Here is a 10,188-nt window from a genome sequence, read left to right on the forward strand (position 1 = left end):
GGCAAAGGTTCTGGTCCAGGCCCTGGTCATCTCACACCTAGACTATTGTAACTCCCTCCTGGCAGGTCTACCTGCTAGTGCCATCCGACCTCTACAGCTCATCCAGAATGCAGCAGCTCGACTGGTCTTTAACCTAAATTCACTCACACTACTCCGCTCATCCGCCCCCTTCACTGGTTACCAGTGGCTGCCCGCATCCGTTTCAAAACACTATTACTTGCGCACCGGGCTGTGAACGGATCGGGTCCAGTCTACATCCAGGACATGGTTAAACCTTACACCCCGTCCACTCTGCTCTGCATCAGCCAATCGGCTTGCTGCTCCCTCATACCCTGATAAGCCAGTAACCTCACTTCGTAGTACAGACCCCAGATCTCACTGAATCAATATTGTAATCTGAGATTAAAACATTTACTAAATCAGCGTTGGATGACAGTGACCTTTCGTTTAATGCCATTTTGTCCTGACGACAATCTTTGGGTCCAGACTTTCTCCGCAGTGTGCCTTTCATACATGCACAACCAAGTGGGTGGTTCTCAGCTCAGACGCGTTCTCAACAGCAACAAATAATCCACAGGATTCAGGTGAGGGGTGGTGCAGGAGATCACATCATTTAGTTTACAGCACATTGACACCACTCTTATTACCACAAACTCTCTTCAAGTCTTCATCAGTGTCTTCTACGCATGTGACACCGCTTTTTCATCCTGAAAAAATTGTTTTCTTTTAGTTATTTTAAGTTATTTTGTCTGCCGTGTGTTAGAAGCATCATCAATCAATCAATCAAGTTTTATTTGTATAGCCCATATTCAAAAATCACAATTTGTCTCATAGGGCTTTAATCATCAACCCCCCTCACTCGCTCACATTGACTCCAGCGGTGGAACCCCTGCTGTGTTCTCACATCGACTTCTGCTGACTTCCGGACTGGGGGTCAGGGTTAGAAGACACCGACAAAGATGTTGAAGAGTTCATAGAGATAAGAGCTGATGCTGCAGCAAAATTAATCTGTCACTTTATCCAGACATTATCCGCAGGCCCAACAGTCCCACAAAACCAAACGAAATGGCACACACTTATAGACAGTCCCCCGTATCAGACCCCTAAATATGCCAAATGTTTTCATCAAGATCCATACATTATTCTCTGTGAAACTGGTGAAAACGTCAGTAAAGCAATTCCTGTATCTGCCAAATCATTGTGAGAATTTAATGGGTTAATTCTTGAAACAAATCCAATCCACCAAGTTTTGTGGAAATCTGTTCAGTAGTTTTTGAGTAATCCTGCTGTTCATCAAACGAGCTAACTAAAAAACAAACGAACAAACAAAATCTGCGAACCAATGGACAGGGGTGAAAACATTACCACAAGAGTAAGCATATATTGTGCATAAGTGAGGAGAGAATAAATGTATGTGAGTAGTCTAGAACATGTTAAGCTTGCAGGGCCCCTCATGAAGCAAAGTATGGACAGATGGACAGAAAGATTGACCAAAATAACATACAATAACAAGGAAATGATTTTAATTATACACAAATATGACATTTTAACACACTACCAGCTCATGGTGCTCCACGACATCCCCCATTAGGTCTGCAGTTTCCGAGCCGGGCTGCCCGCCTACACTGCAGCAGGGTGTCATGCTGATAATAACTCTGTGACAGGCTTTGCTGTATCTTTTCACAGCAGTGTGGAAGGTCAGACCCCCCCAAGGAGTTTCTCCTGCTCATTAGCCAGGAGAGCTAATCCAGTTAATGCCAATACTCTGCCTCTAAACAGGCACACGTCCTTTCTGACCAAAATCTTATTTAAAAATGTTTATCTATTCATTAATTAGTGAAATAAAAGTTGTCATAATCTACTTTAATTGATAGCACTGGCTTTATCCAAAGTGCAGTCTTACAATCTTGAAATGTTTCCTGTTTATTTAGAAAGTGTTAAGAAGTCTCTTGCCCCCCTCCTCCCATGGAAAACATGCATTAGTTTGAGCAAATGTCCGAGTGAGAGCTCTTGACTTTCTGCGTGCTTTCATTGCCTGACACCCTCGGGTAAAATAAGCAGAAAGTCCAGAGTAGGGGATGTGAGAACACAGCAGGAGATCCCCCACTGGAGATCTACCACGAGTGGGGGGTTGATGACGCTTCTAACATGTGACAGAGACAAAAATGAAAAAAAACACAGGCACATCCTGCCTCTGCTTCCTGCACCACCCCATCGCCTGAACCCTCTAGAGGATTTTTTGCTGTTGTGAACACGTCTGAGTGGAGAATTTCCTGCTGCGTTGTTCATGTGTGAAAGGAAACCTCTGGAGAAAGTCTGGACCCAATTCTCCTGAGTTACTCTGGAGAGTCTGAAAATGGCTTATGTGTTGTGAGAGAGGGCATCCATTTTCCATGTTTCTGGGCCTAGAATGATATGGTCGGGTGAAGATGAATGCGATGAAGATTGGTGTTTTGTTGTCCATCTGAACCAAGGGTGATTATTCTGCCCTCTCCAACCAGTGCCTCCATTACCCACATGACCAACTTGACTGAAAGCAGCTGACTGTTCTCAATCTTCTAATTCTGTTCTGCAGGGAACAAACAACAAGTGAAGCTGACAGCTTTCAAGACTGTTTACTAAGTTACAGTTCAGGGTCAGTATGAAGACTGATGGACCGGCAGGAATCAGCAGTAATAAGAATTGCTGTAAATATTTTGTTATAATGATTTTCTAAAATTGTTTATGATGATCAAGCAAGTTGGTATTAATGTTGGTAAAAACACCTGCTAATGGTTGCATCCAGTGACACAGTCTAAAATGCGACCAAGCATCTGTCTCTGCTGCTGGTCGAACCTGACATGCTCAAACTGAAGCTGCTTATAAACAAATCACATGTGTTTGGAACACCTTACCACTCAACTTGGCATATTTGTTTCACTTCAGCAACCAGCTGCTAAATGGTCATTCACTTGTATAATTTGTATAGTGCCAAATACAAAAAAAATACATTATCTCAGGGCACTTTACATAGTAAGGTCCCTAACCCTAACCTTTAAAAATTATAGATAAACCCAACAGTTCCCACTTCAGGCATCCATTATTGCCACCATGTGGTCAGTAATACAAGTTTTTTGCATCTTTTCTTTTTATTCAGGATGCATAAGCTTTATAAGAAAAAATCTATTAGGTTTTTATGGGTTTAAAATTTTCTAAGTCTGCAATGTTCACTTTCAACCAAAAATGGATCACAAGTGCACATGGGGGTTTTAAGCATGCCTGTAGCACTTAATGCAATTTGGTCTCAGGAGGTGCTACAAGTTGTGTTAATGTTTGAAATACAGTGATCAATTTAAATGTTATACATTATATATATACACACATATATATATATATATGTGTATATATATATATACACATATATATATATATATACATATATATATATATATACACATAAATATATATATATATACACATAGATATATATATATATATAGTTGTCACTGTAAACAAATATTCCGTTTTCACCAAAACACCTTGGAGCTGTTGTCATTTACATAATTTACATCAGAGTCACACCCACCTCTTCAACCACTGTGAAGCCACAGCCTCACATTCATTTGTATGACCTGTGACCTGAGAGGGGAGGAAAATCACAACTCAATAAACAGCCACACCTGATATGCGTGGTCTTGTACTGCACTCTAGAATGGTGGCTAACCCAATGTCTTAAAGTTCATCCAGATTAATTAAGGTATTTTAATATAGGAATTTATTTGCTCCTTTTAGGCCCAAGCTTTTTGTGTGATGTGTCAGAAAAGTCGTACTTTACAAAAATGACAGGTTTCTGGTTTACAGTGATTAACATAACCCATAACAAAGTTTGGGGTCTTTGAGTGTACCACATTGTTGTGGTTTCCTTTGTTGTTGTTTATAGTCTTAATTTGTTTATCATTCAAACACACACAGACACACACACACACACACACAGACACACAGACACACAGACAAACACACAAACACACACACACACAGACAAACACACAAACACACACACACACACATACACACACAGATGTTTGCACATCTGTCTTAGTGAGGACACTCATCGACATAATACATTCCCTAGCCCCTTACCCTAACCTTAACCTTCCAAACTAAATGCCTTACCCTTACCCTTAAACCAAAATTACCATAACACTAAAACCAAGTTTTAACCCGAGATTTAACCATGTCCTGGATGTAGACTGGGCCCGATCCGTTCGCAGCACGGTACGCAAGTACTAGTGTCTTGAAGTGGATGCGGACAGCCACTTGTAACCAGTGAAAGGAGCGGTGTAGTGTGAGTGACCTTAGGTAGGTTAAAGACCAGTCGAGCTGCTGCATTCTGGATGAGCTGCAGAGGTCGGATGGCACTAGCAGGCAGACCAGCCAGGAGAGAGTTGCAGTAGTCTAGGCGCGAGATAACACTATGATGATATCTGTACAAGTACACACACACACTTTGTGAAGATTATCCAGCTCCTTTCAGACCCGCATTGAGAATGCAAAATGTCCAAGTCAGAGTGTCTTGACTTTCTGCTGACTTTCTGTTGTCAGACCCATAGTAAAAACTCTGGAGAATATCCGAATGAGCCGACATGAGAACAGAGCAGGAGATCCTCCGCAGAATTCACTACAAGCGAGTGGACATGTTGTTAAGGTTTCTAACACGTGACAGACGCTAATATGAAGAAAATACAAAATAAATAGAATACTAACATCTCAGGATGGAAAAGCGGTGCCATACACGTAGAAGACACAGAATAGGAAGTCAATTCGAGATAAGAGGTAAGATGATGCAGTAAACACAAACCAGGTGAGCGCCACAGCAGAATTTAAACAATTCCACCTGCCTTTTCATGCAGTGCCACCACCCGCCCGAATGTCTGAGCAGAGAATCTCCCACTGTGATGTGCGTGTGAAAGACAATCTGCGGAGAAAGTCCTGACCCAATTCTGCTGATATTCTCTGGAGTTCATATCTGAAAACGGCTTCAGTCATTTAGGCCCTGGTATATTCAGGAGTTACTGTATACATGAATACATAGGCCTCAGAACTTGTGTTTGTGTTTGTTTGAGAAGTCTCACTTCTCTTCCAAGAGGCTTCTCCAGGTGGGAGGTTTTGGGTATTTAACTTCTGTGGGTCTTTACCTGTCACGAGAGTTGTTACGTTAAACATGCAGGTCATTGACCCCCCCACCCTGCCAACTAGTGCGTTGTTGTGGTCTCCTGAGTTGAGGTGTGAATGTCTGTTGAAACCTGTTAGTCATAGACCCACCCTTCTATTGTGTGAGTCATTAGGTCCTTTAAATAATGCGTATGGACATACCTGCTGGTTAGTGAATACTGCTAATGTCCTTAACTATTTAATGCTAGTGATTCGATTGTCATTGTGTACTTTTTATACAATGCAGGTCTAGACTATGCTATGATATTCACATTGACATAACAATAACCCAACAATTCCAACCATTAACAAACACTAGCGACAAAAAAGCTTGACCAGAACCAGGCCACCTGCTGTCCACCTTGAGCCTGTACTTTTTACATGTATCATTGTCAGTGTGTATTCACATGATGTCATTATCACTGTGTAATGACAGTCCTCCAATAGTAACGCCTTCAAAAGATAGTGTATCCTCACAATTAATATATGTTTCTGTTAACAGGGGATTTTTCTGTTTGCCTGAAGTGATCAGTTTTACAGATCTGCATTGCTATATAAAGTTGTATTTGTGGCTTTACAGAGTGTTGGGTCAATCGCTCTGCTCAGGGCATGTCTGACATTACGGTAGCTTATTCCCCAAAAAACAGCTTGTAAAAAAAAGTATGATTTCCAGTCTTTCTTCACGCTCCAATTAAGCATTGAAAGTTGTACGATGTACAATGCTATCATCGCTGACAGCAATGAAATGACAAAATATACGACAAATATAAGCCCATGGCAGAAATTTTAGCAAAAAATAATACTTATGATATAAGAGTGTTGAGAAAGAAACTGACCCTCCTCCTCATCCTGCTCTCTAACTGCCCTGTCCTCCCTCAGTTCCCTGTAAGATGAGAAGTGTGCCACAGGTTTTGACCCCTTGGGTTATTTTTGTTATGACCATGTCTACATTAACACGTTGAACCCAGGCATACATACCAGTCAAAAGGAATTGGTTCTGATCTTAATGACCTCCACCGTCATTCCTCAGAGACATGTTAAATTACCACGTACCCTAGGAATGTCTACAGCAAGCGTGGGGGACCTCGTTGTGTCTAGAGCTTTATACAAACAGTCTATGGTACAGATTGATGTTTAAAAAACATCGTAGTCATCCTACCTGGTTTATCCACAATGAAGATTTTACAGTCAATGCTTTATACAAAATGAAAATGAATTTGCTTATTACTGTTCATTTGTTTGGCTTGTATGGAAGTTTGAATGATTTACTGAACTGGTGTTATTTTATTTCATACATTTCATGTTGACATTTTCAGAGGTCTGTTAAGCTATTGACACAATCTTCAGAGCCAATTTTTCCAATTAAATCCGCTCAGTGTAAAGCATATTGTCGTGAAAACAAATTATGTGCTTTAACTCTGAAGACAAACTTGACCAACACATAAAACAATTCCTTAGGACAGCCATCTTCCAACTGCGCAATATTCTGATACCCACTGTGGTGCCCAGTGATAGAGATCGAAACACCATCTTATGTGAATCCTGCGCCTCCACAAGAAATCCTGTCCAACCTTCGACACATTTAACATGGGCCCCAACCATCTTTCATGACTTTACACACCAGCAAAGCTGTTGGAACTCACACTTCACATCAACAACAGGGCTGGGTGGACACAAATGGGTCATTTGAAACGTCTTTGACAGTGAGCATCTGCACCTGACTGATTTGGACATTCAATGTGGTACAGCTTTTGTACATTTGTACTTTTTACATTTCTTTGGCTTCTTTGATCTATGTTTGCAAAGAGCAACACAGAAGTGAAATAAAAGACTGATTGCTGCTTGATGGTTTTCTCAAAGGAGCTTCACATAGGTGCATTAGGAATTCATGCTTATGCAAGTTACTTCTACCAACTGTGAATAGTTTTTGGTCCCTGTATACAATATGTGTTTATTGTTTTGCAAGAGGGTGTAAAACATGAATGAACCCAATAAAAAACACATACACATTTGTAAAGCCATTTAAAGACATGACGTCCGGTGGAACTCCAGAGAATTGGGTCCGGTCTTTCTTCAGAGGTTTCATACAGCGGGATATTCTCTGCTCAGACGCATTCACAAAAGAAACAGATTCAGGTGAAGGGTTATGAACCAGGCAGATGCAGGACACAACATATACATTCCAATACTGTGATCACTTGTTTTTGTTTGCAGCACATGGAGCGTCAGCTCTTATCATGTCAAATTCTCTTGATATCTTCGTTGGTGTCTTCTACTTGTATGGCACTGCTTTTCATCCGGAGCTATCTGTATTCTTTTAATTCTTTTCATTTTTGCGTCAGTCGTGTAATAGAAACTTCATCAACACCCCCACTCGCTCGCAGTGAATCCTGCTGAAAGGATCTCCGGCCGTGTTCTCACTTCAGCTCCTTTGGAGTTTCTGCAGACTTGTGGGCCAGGCGGAGAAAGTCTGCAGAAAATCCTGAGGCTCTCACTCAGACATTTGCGTTCACACATACAGCGCCTGCAGAGAGAGTTCAGAGTATCTCCGGAGTTCAGTGCATGTCTGAAAGCAGCTTATGAGAAGACTTCTGCTGTGCTACAGAGGGGATGATTAACATCAAGTGGATCCCAGATTCATTCAATGTACCAAGCAATCGAGAAGAACAATAATAACAGCAGCAATGACAGCAGCACCAGTTAATAACAGTAATACTGAGTAATAGACTAATAATTGTAATAATTATTTTTTCACATTGATAGCTCTGTATTTTGTTGTTAATTGTATAATGAGTGATTGAAAGAATATATTAATTTGACTAGAAGTTGTAAATTGTCTTTCATGTGTTGTGTGTGCTCGAGCATTTTGCAAACAGAATGTGTCACTGTGGATGGGGGGTTTCTGTTTCAGCTGTTTTGAAAATGTGATGTCACAGTGGACAAAAGTTATAAAGAAAAACTATGATGATAAAAATTTAATTAATCATAATAATAATAATAATAATATGAATGTAGAAATAGCTGGATCCTGCCTCTGGAGGCACAGATACCTGCAGAATGAGGACATGCGGGCAGAGAGACGAGGAAAAGAACAAACTACAGGAGAGAACACGAAGTTAATGTAGTAATGTGATATAAATACATGGGGGTCAGAAGTAGAGAGAGGGGTAGAGAGAGGGGTAGAGAGAGACTGCACAGCGAAGGATGGGAGATCTGTAACAACAACCATTTAAGAGATGGTTAAGGGCTCACCCGAGCCAGTACTAACTATAAGCTTTATCAAAGATGAAAGTTGTAAGCCTTAAATGTAAAGAGGTGTCAGCCTCTGAGAACTACGTCTGCCAAGTTCTGCAGCAGTTCATGTTATATTATGTATCTCCAGGATCCCATTTTGCCATGATGTAACACACACACAAAGACTGACACACACACACACACACATGCACAACGTAATGGCTTTTAGGACATATTTTATATATTTTTATATTACATATTGGGAATTTTGTTTTAACACTCTTAACATGAAAAGTGAACTCACGTGTTTCTGCAACAGCTGATTAAAGAATACCACAGGGAGTCCTACCACTTTCTATGAGTAGAGACAGTACACTGACAAACACAAAACAAGTGGGTTACCATCACAAACAGTATGCAGGTGAAAATATTTTTAAGCACACTCGCGGTTCTGAGCAGATGCAAAATGCTGTATGTATGTGGTAAGATGTGAGAATGCACTGTTGTGATAGGATTAAAAACAACGTTTACAATTGAAACAATAATATAATAATTCACTCTCTGGAAACGTATGATAGACTTCACCTTCAATGTGATTACAATCATGGATGCCTTTTTTGCCATTAGGGATTTGTGCTTGTACAAGGTATTTAAACTCTTAGCCCAAAGCAAAACATAGATTCGAATAAAAAAAATGGACACTTTTTACATCCAGTCCCCTGGATAATCTACACTGGATTATGTACAGAACCGCAAAAACATAATTTGCCCCAATACACTGGAATGGAATCAAAAGACAGCTGTTCAAACCCTGGACAAATAAAACCTATAATCTTTCTAATCTATGTGCACTGAGAGTCACATTTGGGGAAAGGGCGATACCGATATACTGTTATAATTTGGGTAAACTGAAGCTCAACTTTCTGCATTAAATGCAGAGTTCTTGAAACAGATACAGACGAAATTAGCATCAGTTTCACATGACACGACGCAGAAAGACTGAAAGAAAGGAACAAAGGCATGCTTTTCAGTAGAGTTCACACCCAGCCTCTCTTCAATGTGTTACTGTTAATGTGACCTCTCTCAAAATACTGCAGCTCTTCTGGCTCAAGTCACTCACAGGTAGAACATCATTGACCAGAAACTCTGCATCCAAAGGCTCACTCCCACTGAGATTAGAGTGGGCAGAGTGGAAAATCCCCCCCCCGGAGAACCTGGACACACTCTCTCTCTCGACACCTGTACTTGTTGTCAAGTGACACACATGGCAGCACAACCAGCATTTATCCTTTCAGCTGGGGCATGGAGTGTTGAATGGCTGAACTTTGAAAAGTAAACAGTAAACATTATGGATGTCAATATTGATGGTGCTCTACGGACATTAAATGTCACACAGGGCTCCTGGAGGCATATTCCATTCCAGTAACAGTTGTTCAGCGTGAAAGGAGCTGCAGGACGTCCTGAGGCTGCATCACACACACCTAAAACATGCTGCTCTCAGACCGGCCTTAAGCTTTTGACATTATTGACCCTTCCCTAGGCTATCTGTTCAATATATAAGCTACATATTAACAAAACGCATCTTAATTGTCCAAATACAGACAGAGGAAAGTGTATTTGTAATTATTTCAGCATCTTCCAAAAGAAAGTTATCAAATGAATAATAACTACTTTATATCATTTTATTACAGTATTAATAAATATCACTTAGGGGGATATTGCCCAATTTCACTGTCTCGTTTAGACCTCGGCTATCGAACACTA

The sequence above is a fragment of the Hippoglossus hippoglossus genome, chromosome 12 (assembly GCF_009819705.1).
Source record: "Hippoglossus hippoglossus isolate fHipHip1 chromosome 12, fHipHip1.pri, whole genome shotgun sequence".
NCBI lineage: Eukaryota > Metazoa > Chordata > Actinopteri > Pleuronectiformes > Pleuronectidae > Hippoglossus > Hippoglossus hippoglossus.